This window comes from Mustela nivalis (genome assembly GCF_964662115.1).
Source record: "Mustela nivalis genome assembly, chromosome: 14".
Taxonomy (NCBI): domain Eukaryota; kingdom Metazoa; phylum Chordata; class Mammalia; order Carnivora; family Mustelidae; genus Mustela; species Mustela nivalis.
In genome coordinates this window covers 9,437,704-9,450,704 of record NC_139033.1, presented here as the reverse complement: position 1 = coordinate 9,450,704, position 13,001 = coordinate 9,437,704, and the positions used below count along the sequence as shown (strand labels likewise).

At 51.6% G+C, this 13,001-nt stretch overlaps 1 long non-coding RNA gene across 1 annotated transcript; it reads left to right on the top strand.

Moving 5' to 3' along the window:
• The first annotated feature begins 1,080 nt into the window (after positions 1-1,080).
• LOC309847920 lies at positions 1,081-11,442 on the top strand. Its single transcript, XR_014302721.1, has 3 exons — positions 1,081-2,217; positions 5,349-5,435; positions 10,506-11,442. It is a non-coding gene; the product is annotated as an uncharacterized lncRNA (long non-coding RNA).
• The last annotated feature ends 1,559 nt before the right edge of the window (positions 11,443-13,001 follow it).

Sequence of the window (13,001 nt, the reverse complement as noted above, 5' to 3'; positions counted from 1 at the left end):
CACACCTACTCCAGAATAAACAATGAGTCCGTGTTGCTGAATACATTTTCATTTTACTCACCTCCCCTTCTTGCACAAGTAACGGGGTAATGCTAATTACAATAGCAAAGATTTCGGAGCACTTCTACCGATTCAAGTCTGTGCCGTCCAAGAGGTAGCCATTGGCTTATTAAATTAAAATGAAATGAAATGAAAAATTCAGTTGCCTGTGGCACAGCTCCGTTTCAGGGGCTCAAGAACCACTGCAAGGCCATGGCTTCTGCATTGGACAGAGCTGACACGGAACATTTTCATCGCCGCAGAAAGTTCTTTTGGGCACTGTGGGTTTGTCTCAAAGTCCACGTGAAAAAGAATCATCTGGGAAGCCTAGGGTTCAGTGCAGACCCCAGCTCAGGAGGGGTGCCCTGGAGCCCCAGACTCTGCATTTCTATTCCCTGGGTCGGTGGACCACAGCTGGAGTGGCGAGGTTCTGGAGCTGGCCTGCCCAGTACAGCGGCCACTAACCACATGTGGCCTTGGAGTGCTCGACACTGGGGCGTCCAAATGGAGATGGGTGATAAGAGTAAAACCGTACACTAGGTTTCAAAGGCTTAGTTCCCCCCCCCAAAAAAAATCTCATTAATACTTTTAAAAATTTATTATATTTATTTACGCAGCCCTAGATCTACTGGGCTGTGTAAAATATATTTTAAAAAATTAATTTCACCTGTTTCTTTTTACTTTCTCTCTCTTGAATATGGCCAGTAGAAAACTCAAGAGTCACACCTGTGGCTCCCCTCTTACTGCTGGACAGCGTCCATCCCCTGCCTGATGAGTGCTATTCATGAACGGCTCCTAAACAAACAGCAAATCGCCCTTCTTTTCGGAAACTCTCCCCTCCGGGGTGCTCAGGCCGCGTGATTTCAGCGCAGCTCGCCCTTCTGCCTGCTGGGATTGGTCAGGTGGCCCAGGCTTTACCCAATCAGAGCACTCCATCCCCAGACCCTTGATTGGGCCAGGGACAGCCACGTGACCGGAGCCAGGCCAAGGAGATGCAGCTCCGGAACTGGGTTGCAATTGCCTGGAGATTATGACCGGACTGGAAGGATACGAGGGTTTATAACCCTTGCAGGACCCGGGCCGCCCTGTCGAGGGAGCCTGTCTGAGGATGAAGTCTCGTCGACATGGGAAGAGATGAATTCTTGGCAATATCTGAGCCCTGGATGCAGCCCTCTGGGTCACCGGACTTCCTCTGGTTTTTTCCCTACATGCTCCCCCTGTTTTATTATTTAGGAATTTTGAGCTGTGTTTTTTCCATTAGTGACCAAAAGAGCCTCAGAATGAGATACCTAATGTGTGTCCAAGAGGAGCTTAGGTATTTATGTCTTGGCAAGTAGGGCTTGGAGGACGGTTCAAGTCTGAAATCTCAGCTGCCACTGCTAAGACGATGACCTTCTGACTGTCTTTTATTTCAGCGTGGAAACATCTGGCGGTTGCTGGGACCTGTCTCAGCTCATGGGGAACCCCTGGAAGGGGGTGGCGTCTTTGGACAACTCAGCACTTCCCCCGGCCCTGCAAAGAGAAAATATCCGCTATTCTTTTTCCCAGGAAACAGAAACAGGCCAGAAGAGGAGAACCGGGTTGAGCTGAACTCGATCTGTTATTTTGAGTCAGAGAATCCTGGCTTCTTCCTGTGATAGGAGAGGAGGGTCTGAAGCTCCTGTCCAGGAGTGGCCAAGGAAGAAGTGGAAGAGGAGACTTTTGGGGGGACGGAATCCAAGAGGGGGAATTGGTGCAAAGGGTGCCCTATTACCACCCAGTCCTGTCCCCTGACCTGCAAAACACTCTGCCTTCTCCTCCAGCTAGGATCTTCTCTGACGGATACTGTGGTATCCATACTGTCGTTTCCAAAAGACGGTCACAGCCATATTTCAAATCTTACGCATTCTTCCAGAACCTCACTGCAGCCTAGTCAAGAGGCGGAGTCCATTTTCCTTCCCTTAAGGACTTTGTGTGACGTTGTGATAACCTCATCAAATGGGATGAAGCAGAAATGATGCCGCACGATGTCCAAGACTAGGTCCACCTGACTCTCTCTTTCTCTTGGACACTCACCCTGAGAACCCAGGAGCCATTTTGCAAGGAAGCTCAGGCTCCACGGAGAGGCCCCGTCTAGATGTTCTGGCTGACATTCCCAGCTGAAGTCCTAGCCAAGAGCCAGCATGAACCTACAGACAGGTGAGTGAGCCACTTGCTACCATTTGAATCTCTGTGTCCTCTTGAAGGTCACACATTGAAAACAACTCCCAGGGTATGTGGGGGTAGAGCGACTAGGAGGCGACTAGGTCACGACTAGGTCACGAGGGTAGAGCCCTCACAAATGGGATTGGTGCCCTTATAAAAGGAACCCTAGGAAACTCTGTTGCTCCTTCTGCCATGCGAGGACCCAGGGAGAAGTTGGCTGTCACTGAACCGGGAAGTGGTTCTTAGCAGATTTTGGACTTCTTAGCCTCTAGAACCACGAGAGATACATTTCTCTATGAGCCACCCAATCTATGGTGCTCTATAATAGCAGGCGGGCTGGGCTCTGACAGCACTCTTCAGATGATTCTAGCCCCAGCCGCTGGACCTCATCAAACCCGACTCAAACTGCATGTTCATGAGCAGAATAAATGTGATCATTGTTTCAAGCCACTGCCTTTAACCAGGAGATGTTTGGTGCGTGACAGCAGGTGACGGAAACAGGCACACTCCATGCTGACTGTAGCAAAGTATTTGCTATTTCACTACCAATCTACTCTCTGTCTCCATAGATTTGCCTGTTCTGGACATTCCATATACATAGACTCACTGTGTGACTTTTTGCGTCTGGCCTCTGTCACACAGCTTCGTGTTTTTGAGGTTCACCCATGTCACGGCATGCGTTGGCATTTTATTCCTTTTTAAGGCTGAAAAATAATCTGTTGTCTAGATCCGCCACATTTTGTTTATCCTTTTATCCACTGATGGACACGTGCGTTGTTTCTGCCTTTTGTGCCGCCGTGATCCTGGGGGTATATGTACATGAGTACCTGTTTCAATTCCTTTGGGTCTACGTGGGAGTGGAATTGCTATCTCATATGGTATTTCTCCCCCTCCCCCCACAGCGGAAATGGAGGCTGAGAACGGGGTGTAGCTGACTTGCCTTGATTTTAAGTAAGAATGCAAGTTTAGAGTGACTTGTTCTTACAAGGGGGCTTAGTGCTGTTCTGAGCACCTTCTGCATATACCAGGTTAATTTTAGCTGTGTGGACGAGGATCCGCTGTTCTCCCCACTTTCCAGAGGAGTTGACTGAAGTTCAGGCCCTCCCTGACGCGTTGAACTTGCCCCTTTCGTTGCCAGGTGATAACGGGGACCCTCCCTGTCTTCTGTCCCACTGGGTGCCTGCCCCATGTGCTTCCTGGCCCCGGCAGAGCCTTCCTGCACATCCACAGCTGTTTCTAAGGACACACACTCCCCAGTGTACCTGTGTGGCGTTTGTCCTTGGCGTCCACAAGAGCTCCGTGTCCATAGGGATCTTTGTTCTGTTCATGCCTGTATGCCCAGTGCCTCGTGCCTCTGAATGAGGGATTCTTCCTCCTTGGTGGAATCCTGACGGGTGGGGTTCTTCAGCTTGTCCCTTTAAGCACCCAGATTTTCTGTCTTGTCCCCAAAGTTAAAGAAGTGCCCGGCCTCTGCATGGTTCATCCTGTTACTGGCTTCCGGACACACATGGGCTGTGTATTTACCTGTTTGTCTTCCTCCAGCCCCAGCCAAACTCGGGGACCTGTCTTGGGCACTGCCAGAGCCACCGAGCCTGGCACGTAGTAGGTGTTCAGTTCACTTATGCAGGAACGCGCGAGTTGACATCGCCCTTATCACAAACCCACACAAGGGAGGAGAAGAGCCCATTTACCTGCTGTCTCCGGACTGGGAAACGACGTGATAAGGAACATGATCCCCCGGTTTGCAGAGCCCGCGGGTCTTGGCTTCTTGGTCTGGAGGGTGGGGGTGGGCCAATGTGAACCACACCTGTTTTCTAATGCAGGTTTGGGGCCAAGGACCTTTTGAGAAGCAGGCAGAAACAGGATGGCCTTTGGCATTTTTTTTCCTTCAATCCAGAACATCTATATTTGGGAGACGAGGCCACCCAGAAGAGTGTCTCTGTCCGGAGCTGACCTTTAAAGCCAGCAGCCCCCGATAGCATCCAGGTGTACTTTGGAGCTTACAGGCGTCCTACAGCTGCCCCGAGCTGGAAGGAGGACAGGTCTCGGTGTCCTCTGTCAATGCCGGAACACCAAGCGCCCCTGACGTGGAGGACCGCGCCGCTGGCCCTGTATGGCTTGGGGCCCCATGACTCGGCCCCCGCAGCCCCTGCCTGGCCCCTCGGCAGCATGGGCGGTGCTGCTGGCGGACAAAGGAGGCTTCTCCAGTTCACTCCTCTCCCTGTGTCCCCGCCAGCCATCTTGTCTCCCTGTCCCACTGCACCCCCCTCTCCCCCCTTGCTTCTTCCCAGACGACAGGTAATATGTTCTGGTGGAGGGCTTTGCGACCCAAGATGAGGCTCTGACCTCCCCCAGGTCTGTCCCCTACCCCCGCCACTAGGCAGGGCTTCAGCCGCAATAGGTTTCTGGCCACACCGGCCAAGCCACCCTGTGCTCCTGAGACAGAGCTCCTTCGCCACCTGTGTCGGGCCTGGCCTCTGAGCCACTGACCTCAGTCCGGTGTTCCAGGGCGACTGGGAAGTGGGGTGCAGAGAAGGAGGGGCAGGGACTGAGGCAGTGTTCTGATCCCACGGGGCCTCTGGGGCATAAATTGCACCCTGACATTGTTTGTCCCTGAGGAAGGTGGCCGGGCTTCCACACGCCCGTGTCAGATGCCATCAGCTGCCCCGAGTGGGGTGGACTCATGACCACCAGGAGTCAGCTCCTGTCGGCGGAGGGCAGTCCCCTGAGCCGGGACAGTGCTGGTGGCAGCTGGGGACTGGCAGCGCCAATAGCATGCCCACCACCGAGCTGGAAGGAGGCGGCCTTCCCACCCAAGGGCACCGAGGTGGGGCCATCACTCAAAGTAAGAGTGTGTTCTCAGGAAGGGGATTGTGCCTTCTGCCCAGTAAGACATCAGAGCCCCCAGGGGATGCAGGTCTTCCGGCTCCACCACATCTTTCAGCCTCCTCCCCGTCCTGCCAGGCCCCAGATCACCTCAGGATCTGCGGGGTCGAGGCCCTGTGTCCTCACAGGCACACACTGGGACAGCCGGGCCTTCTAGCCCATAGGATGGGGTGGGGATACCCCCGTGTCCCTCACCCCCATGGGCCTCTCTGTAATTGCCCCTTTGTCTTGTCCCACAGCCCTTGTCCTCACAGCCGTGATGAAGGAGCCTCACCTCCCGCGGTCACCCCCGACCCTGCAGCTTCCTGCCGACACCAGTTTTTGAGGTAGGACTACTTTCGTCTGGTAATGAATCGAGTGGCGAATCTGTGGGAAGTTTCCAATGATCAAGCTGTGAGCTGAGGGATTAAGGTAAATGTGATTGTGTGGGGAAATACAATTCTTGGATTCCCTCTTTCTCTTTCCCTGGTCTTCCTCAGCCCTCCCAGTGGCACTGCAGGTGTGTGGGCCCAGGGGGTCCTTTTCACTTGCAGGCAAGCCCTCACAGGCCTCAGTCTCCTCACCCATAAAATGGACGCACTGGCTCCCTCCCCGCCACCACCCCCCACTCTTGTCAGCTGCCGATGAAGGGAGGTTACTGTGTGTTGGGCTTTTGGACCACCCAGTGCGCCTGGAGACAAAACATGTTCAAAATCAAGGAGGGTGTGGGGAGTATCTAGTGTGCCCTTTTGATTTCTAGATGTGGGGAGCAGAGGCCAGAAGAGACTATGCTTGCCCAGGATCATGGTGGGGGTGGGGGGTGGAGGGTGTGCACCTGCTCTGAAGAGGACTCTGGAGCCCGGGGCTAGGGAAGCTAAGTTCCCGTCTTAGCTCTGAGCAGGCTGTAGGACCCCAGGGACATTGTTTGACTGCCTGGAGCTTCAGTTTACTCATCTGCAAAATGGCTCCAAATAAAAGAGGCAGAAAGTCAGCTCATTGCCGCCTCTTCCAGCTTTGAAAAGCTGATTATTTTGTAAACTGGCATTTACACCTTCTAAAAGTCCTAGAGAAATGGGCAGGAGCGCTATCAGCTCACTTTGCGGCTGAGAAAACAGAGAATCAGAGATGTTGTGAGGTTTTTCTGCTGAGTTTTCTGGATATTACTAAGCACTGGGCTAGGATCCAAGGAATTGTGGGTTCAAATCCACACTCTGCCCTTGGCAAATCATGATCGAGTGTTTAAGAGGAATCAGGCACTGGCCAGACGGTGAGTCCTCACATCACCTCTCCGAGATGAATATTCCCTCCATTTCTTGTAAAGAGATTGAAGCCCAGAGAGGCAGAGTGGCTTTCCCAACGTCACACAGTTCGTGAGCAGTGGAGGCAGCATTAGAAACTGGGTTTGATCTGATGCCAAACCTTCACCTTCAGCCACCTCCCTCCAGCTCAGGGACAGCCATCAACGATAATGCTTGCATCCAGAGGAGATGCTGAGAGTAGAGAAGGTGCCGGCCCATTTCCATGGGCATTCTTTTGGGACACAGAGTGCCCACCTCCCCCTGGGGTGGCAGGGGCTACTAGTAGGCATTCACTCCTGCGACTTTCCCTGCAGGGCTGCCCTTGGGGGATCGCATCTGCTTCCAGGGGCTACCTTGGGAGTTATATGACCTCCCCAAGCACCCCGAGGTGGCCTGTAGTCAATGACTGACTTGTGTCCAGTATTAAAGCCCTGTTCCTTTGCCTTGAGGTGGGTCGGATCCACTCTGCAGTGCTCTTTGCGTTCCAGAGCCCCAGGCTGGGCCGAGACTTCTCCTGTGCAGCCCCATCTTAGCTGGGCTCCTCAGCTCCTACCCCATCCTTGCCTCCTCATGCTTTCCAGGCTCGACCTGAGAGCCTTCTCCATCAGTCATTTGTGGAAGAAGGTTGCCTAAGCTTCCCTGAGATAGGACTGTGGGACTCCTGGGAACCAACTGATGGTTTAACCATAAACTGAGTCTAAGCACCCTGGTTTTTGGCTGAGCATTTGAACCTTTTTCTTAAGAAGTCCTGACAAGGTCTTGCAGATTCAGAAGCAGCAGTCAGACATCACTGACAAGCATCTTAGGGCTGGGGCAGGGGCTGCCATAGAGGTGGGTGTTCAGGAAAGGCTTGTTGAGCGGAAGACCTGAATGATTAGGCATTTCTAGTGCTGGGGACGTGGGGGTTTCGGGAAGGACGCGGAGAGCGTGCAACAGCCTTCCTGGGGCAGATCTCCGGGAAGCACGCGTGAGCCCAGGGACAGGCTGGGTACATTGAAATGCGGGGTCAGGCGCTCAGATATTCATAGCTCGGCGGAGGAGGCTTAGCCTAAGAGGCTGCAGGCCCCCAGAGGAGAGCCCAGACTGGAAAGGGAGTTGTGATCACAGCAAAGATTACAAGAGCTTGTTAAACAGCAATCCCTCCTGGCAGATGGTCAGCTGGCCCCCAGGGCCCAGCCGTGGGAAGGAAAGCCCTTTCCCACTGGGAATCCAAGAAGCCTTGAAACCAGTGTCTCAGTCCGTGCCTTCCTGAGTTAATAAGAGCCACAATGATAATGACAAGGCATTTATTTAGAAGCTGCCATGTCCGGGGACGCTGTGTAAACTTTGTGTTACCCCCTGCAAGGGACACACTATTATGCCCGTTTCATGGATGAGGAGAGTGAGACTCAGTGAGTGGAAATGATGGGCCACGGTCACACTGCCAGCAGGTGACAGAGCGGGAATTAGGACTGAAGGGACAAGACATCCCAGCCTCGACACTGCTGGCAGGTGCTGAATTTACAAGGATAGGAAGGAATGGGTTAGGGGCCACTGAGACATAGAAATTATTACAATGTTGGAAAAATCATAGAACATGTCTGGACAGCTGTAGAAGAGCCCCACAGCTGGGGTGGCCATGAGTTAGAAGCAGAGGGAGGTTTTTAGTATCTACATTTTGTACTTGCTGAATGTCCAACTCTGTAGATCACAAAATTCATCTGTTTCCCCATTTGCACCTTCTGCCGTGTGAGTTTGCAGTCCTCAGCCTCTCTGATTCTGGGTTCATCCGTCCAGATGGCTTTGGCTAATGGGAGGATAGAAAATATGACATGAGTAGAGACCTGAAAAGTCACATGTGCAACTGGGCTCACTCTGATGGTGCCCTTTTGTATCGCTATGAGGACTTGCCCAAGCTTGCCTGTCGGACGATGAGAGCCACATGGAGCAGGGCTGAGCCACACTAGTCAGCCAGCTTGGGGAGTGAAGGCCATGCCTGAATGAGCCCAGTCAAGGTCAGCAGAGCTCCCTGGCCACTGACCGCCACTGTTAAGGTTTTATGATTGTTTGTTACACGGCATGATGTGGTCCTTGGTAGCTGATACACATGGGTGGTGTATAGTCTCCTCCAAAATTAAGAAAAACTACTACATGAAGTATAAATGTGTAACATCGTTTCTGCTCAGGAGACCCTAAAAAAGGCATTCTTCTGCTCCCCTTAAATTTCGTTTTCCCTTCTGACTTCAATGCTTGTATTTAAGACATTCCCTCAAAATCAAACTCACTCAATTGTTCCTCCAAACCCCACCTTCTCCAGAAACCCCTCGCTCCCTCCACAGTCCCTGACATGGCTGTCAGGCAGACTTTTCTAGAATGTAATAACATTGCAGAGAGCAGCTACTGTATAGTTATGGCTGACCACGGCCAGGGACCGCCCTGAGCTCACTGCAAACCGTATCTCATTTAATCATTACTAGACACTGTAAGGTAGATGTTCATACCATGATCCCCAAACTAAAGACTGGAGACAGACCTAGAGACCAAGCAAATTCCCGAACTCAGATTCGTAACACCCTCCCTATCGGCTTTCTCATCTCCAAGCTGGAGGGAACTGTCCTTTTGTTCTATTGGCTTTGACGGAGGGGCCTAATGCTCTCATCAGATTAGCCAGGGTGTGAACAGCCCCTGTTCCCAGGTGATCCTCAGAGCAGCCCCCAGCGGCAGGGAAATGGGGAAACTGAGGACCACCTTTAACAAATAAACTGATGTGTCTAAGGTCCCGTGGCTGGGGAGGCACAGCGTGAGGGCTGGAGTGGGGGTCCCTGCTCTCTGGGCCCAGGACTGGGTAAGCACAGCCCTGAGGCTTGTGCCCGCATTTCAAGCCTCCGGACCTTTGCTTAGTATCTCCCCTCCTTCTAGTTTATTCTTTCCCCTTGCTCTTCTTCCCTCCCTCCGCCCTCCCTCTGTTCCCCATTTTTTTTCCTTCCAGACTCGATGCAGCAAATATGCATCGTGCCCGCACTCTATGCCAGGCGCTCTGCTCGACTCTGGAGTCCTAACGGGAGTAAAAGAGATGAACAGGTGTGGACAGTGGCCTTGAACTCGTGAAGCAGCAGGGAAGCCAGGGACTTAACGAATTGTACAAATACTTAACTCATTACTTTGGGGGACAGGCAAGGGAGAAGCAAGAGGTGTGTCAGACCTGACTCAGAATCTGGGCTCAGCCCATTCACTAGCTGCATTGTCTGGGTTCGTTAGCTCATGGCTCTGTGTCTCGGCTTCCTGTTGGGTCTGGGAGAGATAAAACGAGATGATGACGGAAAGCATTTAGCACAGAACCTGGTACCTGATAGCGCTCCGGCCGGCAGGTGTCTTCACCGCTGTTACTGCGGCCCCCGCGGTTGTCCAGGACCCTGGCTGCCCCTTGACCAGCGAGTTCCCACCTGCGTGGCCGTCTTATCTGGGAAGAGGGCTGGCTTCACTCACCCTTCTCTAACCCCCTGAATGATAATCCATCTTTAATGCGGCTGGAGGAAGGAGCTTTGAACAGGAACCAGCTCCGGCCGCTCCCGCTGTCCAACGGCCAATCCTTGTCTTTCAAAGGCGTGACGAGGCTGCCAAATCCGCCCCGGGGACCTAATGCGATTGTCTCGCTTCTGCAACTCTGCTGGGAAGCCTGAGCTTGGGGCTTCCGGCTGGGGCTTCCTGAGGCCCCCAGAGCAGGGGGAGGCACAAGGGGCAATTGGGGGAGACCAGCAGGCTAAGGAGCTGAGCCTGGAAGGAGCAGAGTCTTGCTGGGGGAGGCCGTGAACTGAGCACCTACTATGTGCTTGACAGGACTCTGTCCATGAAGAGACCCTTTTCCGGTGCTAATGGGTCACATAGACATAGCCACCTGTGATGACAAGAATACGGAGCAGGGGGTCCTGTTACCTGAGTTCAGTCCTGCACTGGGCTAGTCCCCTCAGGACGGACACGTGCTGGGTCTCTGTTTTTTCCATCTTCCCACTGTGCATCTCTTGTATAAGGCAGTGCGGCTGGTGTTCAAGCGCTGAAGTTCTGGATCCAGACTGCCTGGATTCCAAGTCGTTAAACGTCCGCATGACCTTGGCCTGGCTGCCTAACCTCTCTCTGTTCCAGGCTCTGAGGTTATCAAACGCTACTGCAGTAAAGATGCCTAGCTCCACTGCCTCCTGCCCGGGTGACCTGAGGCAGGCTGACCCACCTCTCTGAGCTCCGTGTCCTGATGGGTGAACGAGGACCGATGAGAAGGCCAGCTTCATGGGGCTGTCGCCAACCTTGCATGAGATGATCTACGCAGACTGCTTCGAACTGCGCTGGCACAGAGTCATCATGTCAGCATTGGTGAACCCTGGTTCTCGACCTTTCCTTCCCTTCCCTCCTGGTTTCCCCCTCTCCCGCCTCCTCCTTCCCAGCCTCCACAATCCTCTAGGGGACACCAGCCGTGAACCAGGCACTTTTCTAGGCGCTGCCCATCTCCAGAACTGTCTTAAGAATGGCATGTCCCAAACGGGAAAGCACTTTGCTCTATCAGGTCTGATCTGTCGTGGAGGGGGAGAGGTGATAAATTCGCACAGGTTTGTGGTGACTTCTCTTTCAGCTTCCTCTCATCTAGGGTCATTAATTTCGAGCCTCGACTGGGACTTCTATCATCTGTGGCTATAGTGACATTAATTGGATATTCTCTAACCTCCGTCCCTTGCATAGGAGCGTCATAATGACTCTTATTTGCCATCACCACGTACCACATACAACTAGGCTTTATTTGATATTGGGTTTTGAATGACTCATTTCCTTAAATGTAGATGGAACCTTAACTGAAGCAGTACTCTCCTGAGACCAGGAGTTAGATGGGTACACAGTAAACACGTAGCTGGTAAGTGGAATCAAAAAATGTCCCCCTCCCTTGCCCCAAATCACCCTCTTTGGTACCAGATCCCGACAGCGGGCTGCTCTACTGGGCATCGCCCTCTCACCGTCCAGCTGACTAGAAACCTCCGATTCGTCGGTTCATATATATCAACTTCTATCTGCCTTTCCCAAGCCGAGGGCTTGCTGGCACCCGTGGCTGTAATGGCCTTAATTTGACAGCACTAACTTCATCTCATCACCATCATTATTCATTATTCCTTCTTTCCACAGCCACATGCCAAATACAAGTATGACTCAACATTTTGTTTGGGGTTTCTCTTTATTTATTTTTTTTAACTTAATTTTAGCTTCAACATAAGCAACAATGTTTTTGAAATCACAAGTTTGGTGGGCCGGTTCCATATTTCTCTTTAGCATCCCTTGACGTGAACCCTTAGCTATTAAATAAAATATGTTTAGTCATTGGCCACCCAAGGGCATCTTCACGTGTGCCATATTCTGACAGGGGCTGCTGTCCCAAGGATTGCCCTATCACCATTCAGCGGGTTAGAGAAGTCTTCAGATTTATGGTTCCATATTTACTGAGCGGTAGCCCATTTTTTCCAAGTCTTGAGGCCCGTAGAGGCATAGGGAGGTCAAAGTTCTTGTCTGGAGTGACACAGTAAGCCCAGAAACCAGAAGTCCTGGCCTGTGGATTCCTCCCTGAGGCCGTGGGAGGCCCAGCTTTACTCTGACCTATCTTTTGGCTCATTAAAAGCACATATTCAGCTCCTTTGCTTTTCCATCCTTATCTGTCTCCTCCCTGGCACTCAGAGACACAAAAAGGGTTAACATCCATCTCCCACTCTTCTTGACACCTCCCATCCTGGGTTCCTGTGGGTAATCACCAGCTTCCCTTGAGCAATGACCTTGCCCCCCACCATGGGGGCTATCAAGAGACAGATATAAACACCTCAAAGTTCCCAGCGAGTCCCCTTAATTGGCACCTTTCTGTTCTGCTTTAAATTAATCAAAGCCAGTCCGATATTAATACTGTAGGGGGAATTAAAATCATGCAACGCATTAAAGATGTAATTTAAAATTAATAACTCATAATTATTTATCATGGCGTATCAGTGGAGCTATGAATTTTCCCTTCTAACCCAGCGCACATTCTCCTGCCTTTGCTTTTAATAGCATCTGGACCATTACTGCGCCCAACCTCGGTTCCTGCAGACACCCAACCTAAGAGACGTAATTCATTTAATTTAATTTTGGGGGGCTTAATTGTGGTAAATCACTACTTAAGAAAAGACATCTATTTGAAAGGACAAATTGGGATAATTTAATAAAAGCTGGAGTGAGAAGCCCAAGGACTTAATGATGCGCTGTGGGTTTTGATCAGAAAAGCCCCCTGTTCTTTGACTCATTTACTGAGAGGTGTGAGGTTGGGTTTCAAAGGCTTTAAGCAATGGCACCATCTAAAAGATTTAGTGAACAATAGAAACAGCACACACGTCCATACATCCCTCAATACGGGATTGAGTAAATAAATGCTGGTCTATTCATTCAACGGAATACTATGCAGTCATATAAAAGAGTAAGGATGGCTTCTTATGTATCACCCAGATAGTTTTACAATATGTGAAGATGTGTTCTCATGACAAAAAGAAAAACCTATAAAAATTACTTGTATTGGGGCGCCTGGGTCGCTCAGTGGGTTAAAGCCTCTGTCTTCAGCTCATGTCTTGATCTCGGGGTCCT